This window comes from Ambystoma mexicanum, chromosome 8 (genome assembly GCF_040938575.1).
Source record: "Ambystoma mexicanum isolate Mex_15411 chromosome 8, UKY_AmexF1_1, whole genome shotgun sequence".
Taxonomy (NCBI): domain Eukaryota; kingdom Metazoa; phylum Chordata; class Amphibia; order Caudata; family Ambystomatidae; genus Ambystoma; species Ambystoma mexicanum.
This window is the reverse complement of record NC_090929.1, coordinates 625555984-625572480: the sequence shown is the minus strand read 5'-3', so window position 1 is coordinate 625572480 and position 16497 is coordinate 625555984. Positions and strand designations below refer to the sequence as shown.

The window sequence follows — 16497 nt, the reverse complement described above, 5'->3', positions numbered from 1 at the left end:
ACTTGGCCCCTGCCTAAATAGCACACACTACAACACCCCTTTCCTCATTTCCTTTTTTCCATGCTTTCATCGCACTGTTTTCAACTGCGCCGTTGGGCCTTGTCGCAAGTCATCAGGGTTCAAGTGCTGTCGGGACTGCTGCTCCAAGATCCATCACTGATACCCACAATATTTGTGAATGGAGTATGGGGATGGAACATAATGGGGAGCAATGTAGATCATGCCAGTCTATGAACCTTAAAGCTCTGAGGGAGTGTGCTTTGGCCTCAGTGCTGACGGTTGTTCAGCAACCCACTGCGCCCATTTCAGTCAGTAGGAATTTTCAAGAGTCTAGCCGCATGCCCTTGAACTTGGTGCCTCCGATGTCGTAACTGTGCATGGCGCCATTGTGTTGACTTCGACCACGGCTGATGCTCTGATCTCCTTCCCTGGACATCATGCAGGCGATTACACCCCGAGGTTGAGGGGCTGTTTTTTTCCAGTTTGAGGTCAATCTTTGATGATAAAGGAGATCCCTCTCTTCGTCCTTGAGCCGCTTGTAGGGGCGAGGTAAGACTTGCCTCCTTTAAAAAGAAAATTGCCAATAGATGATATTTCCTTTTTGATTTTTGGCTGATAGTTAACTGTGTGGTGTAAGACAGCAACAGGCACCCCCTGAATGGATGAATACTCTTGTCACTCATCTTGAACCCAGCAGCCCCACTTGCTTTTCCTCCTCCCCTTGCTTCTTGCACAAAATGGTAAAAAGACCCTGTATGTCCATATTACTACTCATTCCAAAATCATGCTTTTCCTTGCCTATTTCAAAATAACAAGACAGCTTGGATAGCTCTTCAATGTGGATGCAGGAGCTTTAAACAGGTTGCCCGTTTGGGCAGGTTCCTGTGCATATTCGGGTTTTAGAAAATACCATTTAGCAGAATTTGGGGTGGGGGGGTTTAAATGTCCGTAACTATGATGGACATCGTGGAATGGGATAGGCATGCAGTTCAGTTGTAGGGTTGGGGAGGTTTTTATTTATTTATTTATTTATTTATTTATTTATAGGGTATTTATAATGCTCCTACACATCAAATGGTGTTTCAAGGCGCAACAAGACAAAAGAGGGGGAATGGGGGGGCATGGATGAAGAAAAACAAAAAACGGTCCGACTAGGCCTTGTTTCATTTGGATCGTGCAAGTGCAGTAACAAGAAGTGTGAGGTGGAGGGAGGAAGTGCCAGTCAGAACGGAATGCACTGATGCTAGGAGGGAAAGGAAGTGAAGGTCGGAGTGCTGAACAAGCCATTTCTGGGGGCGAGGGGGCCTTGGTTAGGTGTGTGCTAAGGGGAGGCCAGGTGGACAAGTGCCAGGGGAATGCAGAGAGTGCAGGGGAAAGAAGATCTGCATGCTAAGTGCGAGGAACGGGGCTGGATGGACTCAAAAGGGGTGGAGGCCCAGCCTGGCTAGTGCAGGGGGGAGGAGCCCGGAAGGGCAAGTGCAGGTTAGCAGGGGGGAGTTAGGGGAGACCATGTGCAGGGGTAGACAGGTTGAGGATGGTCTGGTGCCCTGTAGGAATCAGAAGGAACCAGGCAGCCAATCAAAGTGAGGCAGAGGGGGACATTAGCAGAGGAGGGAGAGAGGGAAGGAGGAAGAGAAAAGGAGCCTTTTAAGAAGCTTCAAGAAGTGAAGGATATCCGGCTCAAGTCTGAGAGAGGCAGTGAAGCCATTCCAGAGGAGAGGCACCTGCGGAAGAGAGAGAGATCTACCCCACTCTCTGATTTGCAGAAAGTTGGAGCTAGAAGACCGAACTGCTCTAGCGGGTACATATTTAGGGCAGAGCGTGTTGGATGTAGCTGGGTCCCAGGCCCCAGAAAGACTTGTGGATGATTCAGAGGGACTTGAACTTGATCCTTGCAGCAACCAGGAGCCACTGGAGAGATTTTAGGGCTGGAGAGATGTAATCCCTAGGCTTGAGGCTAAGGATGAATCTTGCAGTCCTATTCTGGATTAGTTGAAGGAGGTGAAGGGAGGATTTAGGCAGAATGAGGATGTTGTAGTAGTCCAGCTTGGAGAGGACCAGAGCTCTGGAGACACTGAGTTTCTGGGGAAAGGCGAGGAAAGGGAGAATGCCTCTGAGAAGATGCAGCTTGAAGTGGGCTTTCTTGCCAAATTCCGTGATGTGAGGTGAGAAGGAGAGAGCGAGAGAGGACACCAAGGTTTTTTGCCTCACAAGAGGGTGAGGGGAGGGGCCCTTTGATTTGGAAACGGGTGGAGCAAGCAGGTTGGCCATTTAAGAGAGCGGGCTGCCTTGCAGCATCAATGCTTCCAGGTCTTGTCTACTGGTTTAAGACTGACTCACTGCATTGTTAATTACTCTGTTCACCATCAAGCCATGGGCTACCTTACAGAACCAGAACAGGGCAACTGAGCAGAACTATAACTATAACACGTTTGGAGCACTGCCCTGTGACAGCCATCATTTTAAACAGGTGCTTGCTGTGGAGATTTATGTTCACATGCTCATCTGCCAGAAGAGCCAACTGAATGTTCTTTCCTTGTGGGGTTGCTAAACTGTGTACCTTTCAAATATCCAATAACAACTGCACTGTGAAGCCGTTTATCGATCAATATGTAAAAAAGTAAATGATACATTTTTTCCATGGCCCGGGTACAGTTCATTATTCATTTGCCTCATGACAAAGCCATTTTAGCAATGGGTGTGGAAGTATTGTATTTCTGGGCCAGTGCTTCCGAGCGTTGAGGCATTCGTGGTTGTTTGTATGTAAGGGAATTCATTCATACATTTACTGATGAAGCTGGAATGGTCTCTTTTTTCAGAAAGTGGGAATGGTGAATTGTACATATGTACACTTCTTGAATTAAATACTGCCTTTCACAGGGTGTTGTTAATTTAAAGGCATCAGATTTTTCCATATCTGGTAGATTAGCTAATTTTGCCTCGTTTTTTATTTTGCATTCTGTGGACGTGGCGGGGCCCCTATAGATGGCTCGGTTGTCTGTGTACAAATATTTATTTTTGCCTTTTACTCGTGACCTCCTACTCCTAGGGAAAGGATTAGATAGCCTTCTTTCCCAAGGTTGGAGACATCGTCGATTACAGGGCATATAGGGTAGTGGCAAAAGACAACCTTGGAATTCCTAACCTGGTGGACAGGCTCTTTTCAGGACTTTTTCTGGGGGGTGATGTGGGAGGAAACCTCAAATTTAGGGGACAGCATCTCGTGAGATGTCCAAATTCCCAGTACGAATAACATGCGTGTTCCTGGTGCGAGGTATAGATGGATGTGGAATTACATAATCCCCCACGATTTCTCCATCAGGAGTATCGGAGGTTTCACTGTGCCGTGGGAATCTATCCTGATCTATCTACCCCAACTACTTGTATATATAAGGCCTCTCTGAGTACTATGTTACATCCACAAGGTTGAGTCGTTCTTCCTCTCCTTCACTTTCCCCGGAAAAGCTATTTCGGTGGGAAGAGAGGATGTGGACACAAGACTCTCAGACTTTTTTTCCTATGCAGTGGAGGAGGGTTCACAGGGCTTTGGTGATCAGAGGCATCCATGTTTTCCAGGGAGGTGGTAAGCTGTATCTGGATTCTGTTAGTGTATAACTTGCTTTCCCACTCAGTGGGAGTTAGAAAGATTTTGGGGGATTTTTCCCTAAGGTCCTATCTCAAAGGACTTCTTGATGGATCTTGCAATATAACCTCATATAGAAAATATGCCACCAACTCCCCTCTCTGAATTTTGATGGGTTTGGGAGAGCAGTTTAGAAGACTGAGTTGGAACTCTCCTTCACAGGGTAAAAGGGGGAAAATACTACTAACTCGGTTTTCCGCCAGGGTTTTGCTGGTCTACGTAACCCAAAATCTATGTGAAGACCTAGACTAAGGATAGCTTTGTCCCTCCGAGGTACCCACAGGTCCCGGGGACTAAAGATCTAATTGTTTTTCCCTACTACGTTTTTCACAAAAAGGTAGGATGTCTTTGGAAGTCAAGATGTGGAAATGAGACCCAACCTACTACCATTGGTATTAGGGTGACCAAGGATCTCTGTCCAACTGAGGTATTGAAGTTTTAAACCTACTGGGAAGGGGGCCGATCCATCTCAGTGTTAACCTGGATGTCGGATCGATGCACTCTACTATGTGGGTCCACCCTGTTTCGGGGTTGTCCAATCCCACTTCTGACACACACATGTGGCGAACCAGAAGGTGGAATCAAGACAGTGTTGTGACAAGTTCAAGGTTGTTTATTTAAATAGTGAGAAAAAAACCTATGTAGCCCTACCGCTATAAGGGTAACTCCCTACCTAATAAACTAAAAGTACGGGTGCTCATCAAAAGTCCAAAAGAAAGAGTCCTTAGTCCAAACCCTATTAGCTATCTGGTCCTACCACTTTGGAAAAAAATAGCATGTCCTACAATACAGTCCTCAGTCTCTCTGCAGGTTCTGTATGCCAAATCCTAAGTCTTTACATATATTCCATATGATGTTATCTTAGCATGAAAAAATAAGGTTTTCTTAACACAATTCCGCCATTTCTGACTTGTTGTTTGATAATGTTCTTGGTTTTGATTTGAGCACTGGAATTTCCAATCTTCTCTCTGTTTCCAGTCTATCTCATTATTATTTGGATTTTTAGGGCTCCCCAAAGTCCTCTTGCCCTTTTGTAAGTTTAGCTCCATCGGTTTTCCCTGGGCATCTGTCCGTATCTAGTCTTCAGGTTTATCGTACTCCCTTAACCCTCTTGGTTTCCTCTTTCTCTTATTTAAAAGTCTCCTTGTTCTCCTGGGCTCCTTAAAGCCCTCTTACCCATGGAGAGACTTACCTTATCGATGCTTCGAGTGGGCACCTGCCCCTATCCAGCGTTCAGCTTTCTAAGGCTGCCGTCTTAATTTTGGCTATGCAAGTCTCTTAGGTCAATATCTCTTAGCTTCTTTAGGTTTTCTCAAAGCCCTCTGATAGGCTTATTTTATGGGGTTCTCAGTTGGGCGTCAGCCCTTTTGGGTTTTCCTGGCTTCCGTAACCCTCCTGGCTTTCTCAGCATCAAATATGAATATCTGTTTTTCAGAGCTCCCCAACGCCCTCTGCTTCTTTGATAGGCTTGCTGTAGCAGAGCCTCGTTAGGGTGTCTGCCCATTCGGATTTTCCTGGCTCCCGTCACCCTTTTGGCTTTCCGAGCCTCGGATATAACTGTTTGCTCCTCGCAGCAGCGTTACCTCTTCAGTAGCGTTCGCTTCCTTTCCCTTCCACTGCCCGGCTCGCCAGCTAATGCACTTATCATGCAGCGATCCGATCCCTGCTCTGTGGTCTGGTGTCGGCGCCTCTTAACGGGCCCCAGGCCCACCATAGGGTCTGTGTGGTTGTGCCACCAGGCAAGAGAGTAGATTTATGATCTGTCTCTCTTGACTTTGGGTTCTTTACTGGTCAGGACACCAGCCTTCCAGCATCTTTCTAGCGATCAGCTTACTCTCCACGCTACCGCCAGCTCTGCGGTCTAGTGTGACTCTGCCCCTTGAGGACGTCTTCCCATCAGAGGTTCACCTCTGCGTAGGATTCTCTCTCCCTCTCCAAGGCAGAATCTTGGTCCTTTTATCTTTGTTTCTGATTTAACAGGTTTTTGAGTATCGGATGTCAAGTCATATGAGGGTTAAGCAGTGAAGTTAATCAAACAGTATTTAACAAATTACAAGAGGTTGCGTGCTTTTGATTGAGTTTGAGGAGGGTTCAGCCATGATGCCAGTAACTCAGAAGAGTCTTAACGTCTTTCTAATTTTTGCACTCCTCTTCTAGGTGGTGCGTGTAGTCACAGCAGTCCTTTTCCCCACAGGGGAAGTCACTCCTAGTGAGGTCCCATTTGTCTAAATGCGGAGAAGAGAGGTCCCTCGAAATTCAACAGGGGACAAACAGGGGCACACTATTTACAATACAATTGTAAGGAATCAATGCATTTGAGTCATTTAAATCCAGTTTTTTCTCAGAAAGTAATTTTTTATGAATGTATAAACAAATTGATTTAGCAAATAAACATATTCTTGTGTAATTTCCAATAACAACATATCATAGGTATATACTCTTGTACAATTCACATATTATTATTGAAATCTGTATCACATTCTGACGGTATGATTCATATTAAGTTCACATATGCATCAAAGTTCCAAGTCCTTATTTGTTTTTGGTTTATCCAGATATCTTGATAGGAGTTGATGACAATATGCACTGAGAGCAGTCAGGGTTGTATCTCCTATCTCTTAACTACGCATTTCGGGCTTTCCTAGCCCTTCTTCAGATTTAGATCTCATGCTTTTCAATGCTTTTTCTAGGAATAAAATAACGAAATTCCTGTATTATTTGTGATGAAAATACTCATACTTAAGTAATAATTTCCTGGTGACAATTGCCAGTCGTGTAATTCCTGTTATCAAAGGCTCTGAGGTACTAACCTGCGAATTGGTATGTAGCCGTGAAGTAGTGGCTTTTCTTAATAGTCAGAAGAGTTCAATAACTGATGATAGAATAACACTGCATTAATGTAATGTCAAAGTTAAAAATGTGGGTCTCCCGAGGGGCAAGGTGCTGGGTCCCTCTGTGGGACCCCGATAATTCAGTATATGTTGCGTGCCTAATATGCAATGTGCGTGATATGTATTATTTTCTTAGGCTGATCCGGTCAATTGCAGTTTGCATTATATCTGAAAAAATGGTGACCAGTAATGTGTGTTAATCAGTTACGGACTACCGATGTTACCATATTCCTCGATCGTACAATGCAATTCATGCAGCCAATTATAGTTGCAGACTACCTTCAACCACGGGACGTTTATCTAGTTCCCTGGTTGCTGGGCTGTGTTGTCAGGGAGACAGCGTCTCCTGCAATCGCGTACAGTGATTCTATGAATCGTCGTGTGTAATGCGATCCACTCAGCGGGGTCTTTCGGTGTGTAAAGGAAGAGTTCTTAGTACAGAATGTTGCTTATGGTATCTTACTGATGCGATTAAATCAGTTAAGACGGCTTTCACATACCTTTAGAATTGTTCAACGCTGGAAGCTCAGTCTGGCGAGCACGCGCATTGGCCTCACTAGGACGTGGCATCGGATCGTTCCTAAGCAACCCCATTGCTAGTTCGTTTTTGTAGTTCAATTCTATTTTACCTGCGGGCCTCATTGGAGCGCCATCTTTGATGTATAGAACCTTCTTGAAAATCCGAATTCATGACAATTTCTATACATTTATAGTAAAGCAAACTGATTGAATAGTTCAGTCTGGTCACTGTATATTCTCCAAGTCAGGTAAACGCATTTATTATAATACTGCTTTCTACAATTGTAGAGATTGGTTTGTATATGTCCGTGTTCACTATCTATCACGCAATATGGAGATGACTTGAAATTAGTCACAGAATTAGATTCAGGGTGGTACTACTCTGATCAGGAATGGTGTAGAATAAACCAGCCGATTGTTATCCGTAGGTGTAGGTGTTAGGTAAGCGGATGATACAACAGATCTTATACAGAAAAAGAGAATTACTCCTGTATTTTTTCAGACAATTAATGCTATCACAAATGGGCAAAGTCAGTGATCTCAGGGAGTAATTATATGGCACATGCATTTTCAATATTGAATGTATGTAAACAGTCTGGATACTCAAAACACATGATCAATTCAGAGATACCAATTTAAGTCCTGATCCATGTTCATTCCATGAAAATACATTGTATCAAGTTTTTCAATCCAATACATTTCCCTTTGTTGGAGCAACTTGTCCAAACCCCTAGGGAGGATCTTGTGGAGCTGTCGCACCTCCCTAGCCTCAAAAGGGGTGGCTCCCCCTTGGGGGAAATGGGACAAATACCATGGATTCATCACAATTCTTAGACTTTTAGTGCTTCATGTATCGTTGCCCTAGGATGCTAATGGAGAAGCAGAAACCAGTGGGCCACTTGCATCTGATGTGGGGCACCTTGGGAGCTCGCCACATGTCATTGCTGTGTATGAGGGGTGTGAGAAATGTGAAGGTATTTCCCTAGCTAGTCCCCAGGGATCTGTCCTCTAGGTGGCCAGGACACAGCCACCAGTATTCGATCATGTTCCTGGGGGTGGACACGGGATGGAGGATCACCTGGATGGGGGGGTCCTTTGGGGATTGGGAGTGGGACACAGATGGGTGAGACGCGGTATTCAACTTCTTTCCACACCTTTTTCCATCCTACCATGTAGGATATTCCGAAACACTGCCTTCCCTTTTCCGACACGAACACTTTCGCACAACAAGAAAGACAACAGACTAAAACCAGAGATGTTTACCTGACATGCCCTAATACAACTGTCAGGCAAAGTCAGGCAATTGACCAGAATCACGCACACCTGACAGCCCTTTCCCTTTATTCCCACAGGGATAAAAGGTGGAGCACGAGAGCACAGGAAGAGCAAGGCAGAGACTGCACAACGTGAGAGCTTACTCAGCATGGCAGTTCAAAACGAGGCAAAAGACAGTGCATACCAAGGTGGTCACAAGAAGAGAAGTAACCTTGCCTTTTCCGACCAAGGCCTGTGAAACCTCCTCAGACGGAAACATAAGATGAGGGCAAAGGCCAGCATGTGTTGCAGCAGGTGTCGGTGGTACACAAGACCCTCCTCTGCTGATAACCAAGCCTGGGAGAGACGCTGGTCTCCGTGGTACCAGCTTTGACTCGTAGGAGAAGAAAGCCAAGTAGTTCATCACAGCCAGTGAGTCAAGTGGGGAGTCGATAAGAAACAGAACTGTGTTGAATGAAAAATAGCAAGCCGCTAATTTGAACTTTGAAAAGGTTTAAATGAACTATTGAGAAAGAATGGGAAACCCTGCAACAGAGGCGTCCAGCACCACTTGGGTGCACACGCAGGAAACTCTGGATGATTACCCAATGGTTAAGACTACCGTAATCAGAGAGCCTTGGGAAGAAGCGAAGAGAGGTCAAAGTGGTCATAGAGCGGTTTAGTAAAAATCCTCTGTACCGTCAAAATTGTTTGACCAACAGATGATTGTGAAAGCTAAGGGAAATTAATCCCACATGGTGAAACTTAGTATATGAACAGTGTGTTGACAGGAATGAAGCCAACGGAGGGATGTCCACAGTGAATTGTTTGAAAAGACATTAAGACTTGTGAATGCAGGAAAAGCCATTGTGAACCCGAAGGAGGGAGGCTAGCTTTTGAAAAGGAGCCCGAACCCGGAAGAGGGAGAATCGGGGGCGGAAAGTCATCACCCAAAGTTAATTGCGAAAGGAACTGTCCAAGTGATTTGTTGAATAAGACTTGTGAGGGGTCAGCGCCCAGAAGAGGGGGACCCAGAGGTGATGCCGTCATCCAAAGTATATGTGGAAACAAACTTTGTGTGTGTTTGTTGAATGCATCAGGTCATCGAAGGCAAGAGACTTTTTATTGAAAAGAGACTTAACCATTGAAGAACCTTCTAGCCGATATGGAACTTTTAACTCGTGTTGGGAAGGCTCGAGTGTGTGCTGTGCTCAGGAGATCCATCTTGACCCATACTCAAAACATGGGGAAGGGAGACACCTGGCAATCGCATCCTGACTTTTTATTTTGTGAACACTTCTTTCTTTATTGAGTACTTTACCCCACACTTTTTTGTATTTAGAGTAAAGATTGGCAATAGGTTTTTCTTAGTATTGGCCCTTTTATTTTGACACAACGCAACAAGGACTGCCTTATTTTCATTTGATGGTCGAAGTTTTCTCCCATCTTAGATTTAGGTTTAGGTAAGGCGTTTTTCCACCCTGCATTCACAGTTTAATAAACATTTTGAACTGTGATCACTTGTCTGTCTTTACTGCTGCACCATGAGTTCCTTACAGGGGGTCAGAAATGTGAGACGGACACAAAAGTTTAGTTTTCTCAATGTTTGCCATTTATTAAAATAAAAAGGGTTGAGATAAACACCTATCTTTCCCTATCCTAAAAAGAATGACCCTAATTAGCAAACTAAAACCAAAGAAAAATGACCTAGTGTCCAAAAAGCATCTGACCCTCACACTTAAAGATACAACAAAATTGTATAAGGAATATGTGGCTGTCTTCAGTTCAACAAAACAGTGCAAAAGTTCAAACATATAGTTTTTAGAAAGTACTCCTTGTGACCAGGGTTGGGCTCCCTTCCCCTGTATCAATTCAGGAATACCCTTGGGAAAATTCTGCTTCTACAAAGTTCTGACCAGTTCAACACAAAATGTCTTTTCCATCTACGGTGTCCTTCCACTTGGTAAAGTAAATGTCTCTTTCACAAAACACTGGTTCATAAACCAAAGCAATTGTTTTCCTCTGTATGATGTCTTTCTCAGGATGTAAAGCAAATATTAGCATATCACAATAATTCTTTATTTTTTTATTTTATTTAAAGTGTGCTGTGGATGACTAACATAATTTTCGCACTAACATACACAAAATACATTTGTATCACTGTTAAATAAATAAAATTCATCATACAAAATAAAAATGCTTCATAAAATTAACCTAATATATAAACTTATTATTAAAATGTGTCTTAGTGGCTACCGTCATTATTAATCATAAGTTTCTTACGGATTTCAGCCCATACATACATTGCAGATCTATTTAATACTGATGATTCAGCGCCAAACAAGCCACTCCAAAATATATCAGAGGCAGGGTCTTTGTACTCCTCATATGCGCAAACGTATATAAATTGTAACTTTTCACATTGTGTAAGCACATGCCTTGCTGTCTCTATTGCTTTCCCACAGAGCCTGCATAGACTATTGTGCCATGGAATGCCTCTCCATGCACCAGTATTTTCGAGCACCTTGATTGTCTGGATAGCATGAACCTAGTCATTGCCGGGTAAAGTTTTTAGTAAAGTAGGGCTTGGGGCTGCTTATGTCAAACGATGGTCTGACATATTCCTGGAACTTTTTTAAGGCTCCCAGCTGTGTCAAGGCTATATCAATAACATAGGCCCTTGCTTTCACTGGTATCTTTGCAAAGTTAAAATCTAGCCATGTTTCTGGGATCTCAGTGATTCCAATCTTGGTCAAATAACTTCTAACTCTGGAGTCTAATTTGCTATACCATTTACTTGTTTCGTATCTTGCGGCATGTTGGCTAGTAAGCGACAGTAAACTATCATGGCCCGCCCACTCATACTTGATCTTAGCCCATAGGTTGCAAGACGCGATTATTCTTTCAATGGAATACATTTGTCAGGATAGCACAGCAACTACCTTTGGATTTGCAACAGTTTGTCGGAATGATAAAGTTACCAATGTTTTTCCACAATACCTTTTTACCACAATCCTATTTCTTCAAATCAACTGTTTCTTTCCTGGTATACTCGCCTGCCAGCACTAGGTACAAGCAGTCCCTTTCCTGGTTCACTCTCCTGCCAGAAAGAAAAACTCCTATTACTACAGTTGATCTCTTCTGTTAGTGGCAATATTGGTGACAGACTTCCCCAAACTGGTGTCTCAGGAAAGGAGACTTGCACCCTTGTTGCCTTTTTATCTCTTTGTTATAGTCCCTGCGCTGTTGGCAATGTGGGTTACAGATTTCTCAAAGTTGACATCTCATAAATGAAGAATTGTGCTTGTTTTGCCCTCTTACTTCTGGATAGCCTCTTGGCTGATGGCAATGTGCGTTACAGGTTTCCCCAAGTTGACTTATCATAAATGGAGAATTGCGCCCTTTTTGCCCTCTTACTTCTTCTGGATAGCCTATTGGCTGTTGGCAGGGTTACAGGTATCCCAAAGGTGACTTTTCATAAATGGAGAATTATGCCCCTATTACCTTCATATTCTCCTTGCTTGGTATTCAAAATAGTCTATTTTTAGCGAACATTCCACTCAGAGCTCCCCGGGATTACCTTCTCTTGCAGGCCAACTCACCGGCTTCATTTGGTGTCTCCGTGTTACTTCCTGTGTTACGAAGTGACTCGCATACCTTCTTTTGGTTGACTTGCTAGGTTTATTAACAGCTTCACAGGTATCTGTACAGGCAGTCATTTAAATTACATTTAAGTTACATAAAGGACATTAACACTGGCAGCCCATCACCCAGGCAGGGGGTTCACCAACTGATCAGGGCTGGAACCTTCACTCACACATTCCAACACTCAGACATCAACACTCCACATGACATCACAACATTCCTGCTCACCCAGACAAGGCATATACAACATCCTGCTGCTATGGCGGATCAATAATCTGATTGACAGCTGTTCCGTACCTGCCATCGCCTGAAGGGTCCTCCTCTTGAGCCCCGCCGGCTTTATTGGGTTTGCGCGTCCTCCTGCACCTCCAGGGAACTCGCGTCGAGTCAGGAGTAGGTCTCTGACACAGCTGGTCTTCTCTCCCTGCTGGTGACCATGACTCGGCTTCCTGCTGCACATACTCTGCAAAACCGCACACCTTCTCTTCCCACGTCCGCTTCTGCTGGTGTTCGCACTTCTGTTGCAGCTCCAACCGCTTTGGTATCTTTCTGAACTGCTTCTGCCGCTCCTTTTCTTCTCCTACATAGCTGTGGTGCATTTTCAGGTTTAAATGTCCCACTCGGGTGCCTTGCCTTCAAACAACTAGACTGCATATTTCCTTCAGTGGCACCTTTCATCATCATTGACTTTTGGTCCCTCTTCCTCGTCCCAGTACCACAGGCATTATGGATCTTTAAGTCCATAATGGATTTAAGTCCTTCATCTCTATTCATTTCTATTTGATTGCTGAACTGGATGTTATCAGAGTTAGGAGATGTTATATAAGTGATGTGTAACTTAACTTAGGGCTAAGATTTCTATCCAAGGCAGAATAATGGCCATTAGAGTATGTCACATCTGATTCAAGAACTCACTAGGTATACAACTTATTCTGTCTAGATAACTTTTCACAGAAGGTTCTTTGGGTTTCCTCATAAGAGGAACTTTTGCAAGAACAGCATGCCATCAGATAAATGGGAATGACATGACTTTCATCCTCCCAGGAGGATGCATCCCGCTTCAAATGGATTGTGTCCTCCCACGTATACCTCATTTTATGATATCTCCATTCCAGCGTTGGCTGCTTTGGAAAATGTGTTGCGGTGGAGGGAGGCTGTGCATTGTCTCGATGTCCCTCGAAAGACACCGTCCCCTTTCGATGTTGATGTCATCGATAGAATAAATAGAACGCACTGCACCTGTTACTTCAGTTCATTTTTTCCACTAAAGCTTTTGCTTTGGAAGTGGCACGGTTGTTTTTCTGGCGAAACTTCGAACGATTATCGAAAATGTCTACATCCTCTACCCTGAAGACCGGTTTCAAGAAATGTGTTGACTGTTGGTCAAAAATGTCCATAATTAACCCTCATCGCATTTGTTTGTGTTGCCTCAGCCCTGACTACAGGACAGCTGACTGTGGATCATGTCAGTCCATGACGGGGAAGGCGCTCAAGAAATGAAAGGGGAAGCTCACTGCGAGTAGGCCCACTCAGAAATCTCCTTTTCTCCAGCATGGGGTCTGGCATGGATTCACATGCTCATGAATATTCCCCGTCGTCAGGCTGGGAATCCTCGGTACAGGAAAAAATCAGTATCAGTTTCGTTTCTGATCTGTCTTTCCTAGTAGTAACCAATCACTGATCTCTGGGTCATACTGCCCACAGCCAATGACTGCCCTCTCCCTAAGCCCCGCCTCCGGCAGCCATCCTCAGATTTTTACCACACGTTCAAGTGTTGGGAGTCCTCGTGCTGTAGATCTCGAGCTTTTGCTGCGTTTTCGTGCTTTTTCACAGAGAATTTCTCATTTTTCGGTTAAATTGAGCCTCAAGCTCTACCATCTTTACATCCGATCAACGGGGACCCGTTTCGGAAGTTTCTACGCCCCTCAAGGGTGAAGATTTCGTCAAACGACGCTTTTGGAGGATTCCAGAAGTTTCTGAGGCCCACCCCGGACATGGCCCAGGAGAAAGGGAGCTTGACGCCCGGGAAGCTGTTCAGGGCCTGCTCTGGATGCCAGCTGCAGAAAGTGTTCAAGGAAGACGAGCATTCCTTATGCCTCTACTGTCTTCACGAGGACAAAACGCACGTGGAGGAGGACTGTGCGTTTTGCGGGAGCATGTCGGAGCCGACCATGAGGGACCGCCATCTTCGTCTCGCCAACTGGCTGGAGGGAAAGAGCCCGTCAGGTGAGAAGAAAAAGAAGAAATCCGAGCGGTCTTCTAAGTCGACGGGGACGGGGGCCCAACAGAAGGCTAAGCAATGCGAGTCCGCGGGCACCGGGAGCGCCGAGCGGTCAGCCTCCTCGGCTGCCAGGCAGGGCGCACCCTCCACGGCACCATCGACTACGAGCCAACACTCTTGCTCGGGTAAGAGGAAATCCGAGAACCCGGCCAAGCTTCTGGAGAGGCCCCGGTCGATCTCGAAGATTTCGGCTGAGGGAGAGTGAGGCAGGGAGCCCTCCCCCAAGGTGAAGGCCACAAGCACGCAGTCGGTGACTAAGGCCTTGATTCACCCAGCCAAGGCCTCTATCTAGTAGGTCGTGGCAACCCTGGCGCAGCCTGCAGAGTTTACACCTGTGGTAGCGGCCTCGGGGCCCAGAGTCTTCCTTCCACCTCGGAGGGAGGCATCTTTCAAGCCCATCGAAAGAACCCCCACGAAGAAAGAGGGGGGGGCAGTGGCTGTCGTGGATTCAGACACAACCTCCGAGGAGGAACTTGTCAAAGCCCCCCCGAGAGCCACGACGCGGGCATGGAGGAGGACCAGCCCGTCGAGAGGCACCCCGACGAGGGGGACGACGGAAGCGACGGCGGCGCCGACGGGACCCCAGACCAACCGTCGCAGCCAGTGCCGCAGGACCACTCAGCGGCCATTTTGATGGCAATTCAATCCTTATGCTCTGAAATAAGAACTAGATTACCTTTACGCCCGACGGAGGAGCCGGAGCCAGGCCCAACGTAGGAGCCAGGGGCAGGGCCGTCGGGAAGTCCACCACCCAAGAGGAGAAGAACACGTCCTCCTGCACCCTTCCAGCCCTCGAGGCCTGCTCAACCCTCCTCTCCGTCCACGGTCCGCGGGGATGACACAGACATGGCCACAACGGGTACGGACGATGAGGGTGGTGACGGCGGGGTGGACCTCCCATCGCCCCCCCGGACTTCCCCGCCCGATGAGATTAGATCCTTCCATGCGATGATCTCCAGGGCATCCAAGCTTTTCCAGCTCTGCCCTGAAGAAAAGAAGGAGGAGGGGTTCCTTTATCAACGTCGAGAGACCAAGAGGAAGACGGTCCTCGCGGTACCTCTGCTGGATGACATCTGGGACGAGGGGCTCTCCCTCCTCAAGAACCCGTCCACGCCGCCGGCAAAAAGGGACCAATACGAAAAGAAGTACCGGGTCCCCGACACGGCCCCTCTATGCCTTTGAGCACAGCCGACCACAGATTCAATCGTCTCGGCAGCGGCGAGGAAGAAGGCGGGGGAGGCATCGGCATCGACATCGACTTCACCGCCGGACGGCGAGGCAAAGAAGCTCGACGCGATGGGACGACAAGTCATCACGTCGGTGGCGGCGACGACGATTAAGGCGGCCAACACCCTGGCTATCGTTGCCCGTTACGACAGGGAACTTTGGTATAAGATCACTCCCTTGTTGGACTTCCTGCCAGAAGACAAGAAGGCAGAAGCCCTGGAAATCCTGCAAGAAGGTGAGGTGGCGTCGAACCACGCCATAACGGTGGCGACGGACATCGCTGACACCGGTTTCTGCCAGTTGGGCAACGGTGTTTGCCTCAGACGGCGCGGATGGCTTAAGGCGACGGATTTCCGCCAGGACGTACAAGCCAAAGTGTTGGACATGCCCTTCGACGGGAACATCAAAACGGACACGGAGACAGCCCGGGCCCTGGGAGTTCTCGAGCAACGACGGCCGTCCTTTCGGAACACCGGGGGCAAGCAAGGGGCCTCCAAAGGTTCCGGCAGCGGCTCCTCTACCTACCGTCAAGCAGCCCGTTCCTCGTCGCAGGAGGCCTATAGAGGACGGGGCAAGTCTGGAGGTTCCCACCGTCGTCGCCAGGGAGGTCAAGGCGGCAAGGCGGCCTCGAAACAGGACTGAACCGACCGTGGCGTCGGGCCCCCACCGAAGCACCCCAGTGGGAGGCCGGCTTGCGAAGTTCATTAGCGTGTGGGAGTCCATCTCCACCGACTGTTGGGTGCTGGATACCCTGGCCCAGGGGCACGCCCTCGAGTTTCTAAAGAAGCGCCCTCGCGTGCCACCCGTGGCCAGGAAGGAAAACCACGTACCCCAGCTGCTGCTGGAGGTAAGGGCGATGCTCAAGAAAGGTGCCATCGAGCTCGCCCCAAAGAGACTTTGGGGCTCCGGGGTCTACTCAAGATACTTTCTCGTAAAGAAGAAGACAGGAGGTTGGTGTCCCATCCTGGATGTGCGGCGACTGAACCAGTACATCAAGGCTCAGAAGTTCCGGATGGTCATCCTGCAGCACGTGCTGG

At 46.9% G+C, this 16497-nt stretch overlaps 1 protein-coding gene across 12 annotated transcripts in view; it reads left to right on the top strand.

The window, feature by feature from the left end:
- EIF4G3 (eukaryotic translation initiation factor 4 gamma 3) overlaps positions 1 to 16497 on the top strand; it is a 4880525-nt gene that overhangs the window by 4112038 nt on the left and 751990 nt on the right. The window lies entirely within an intron of this gene.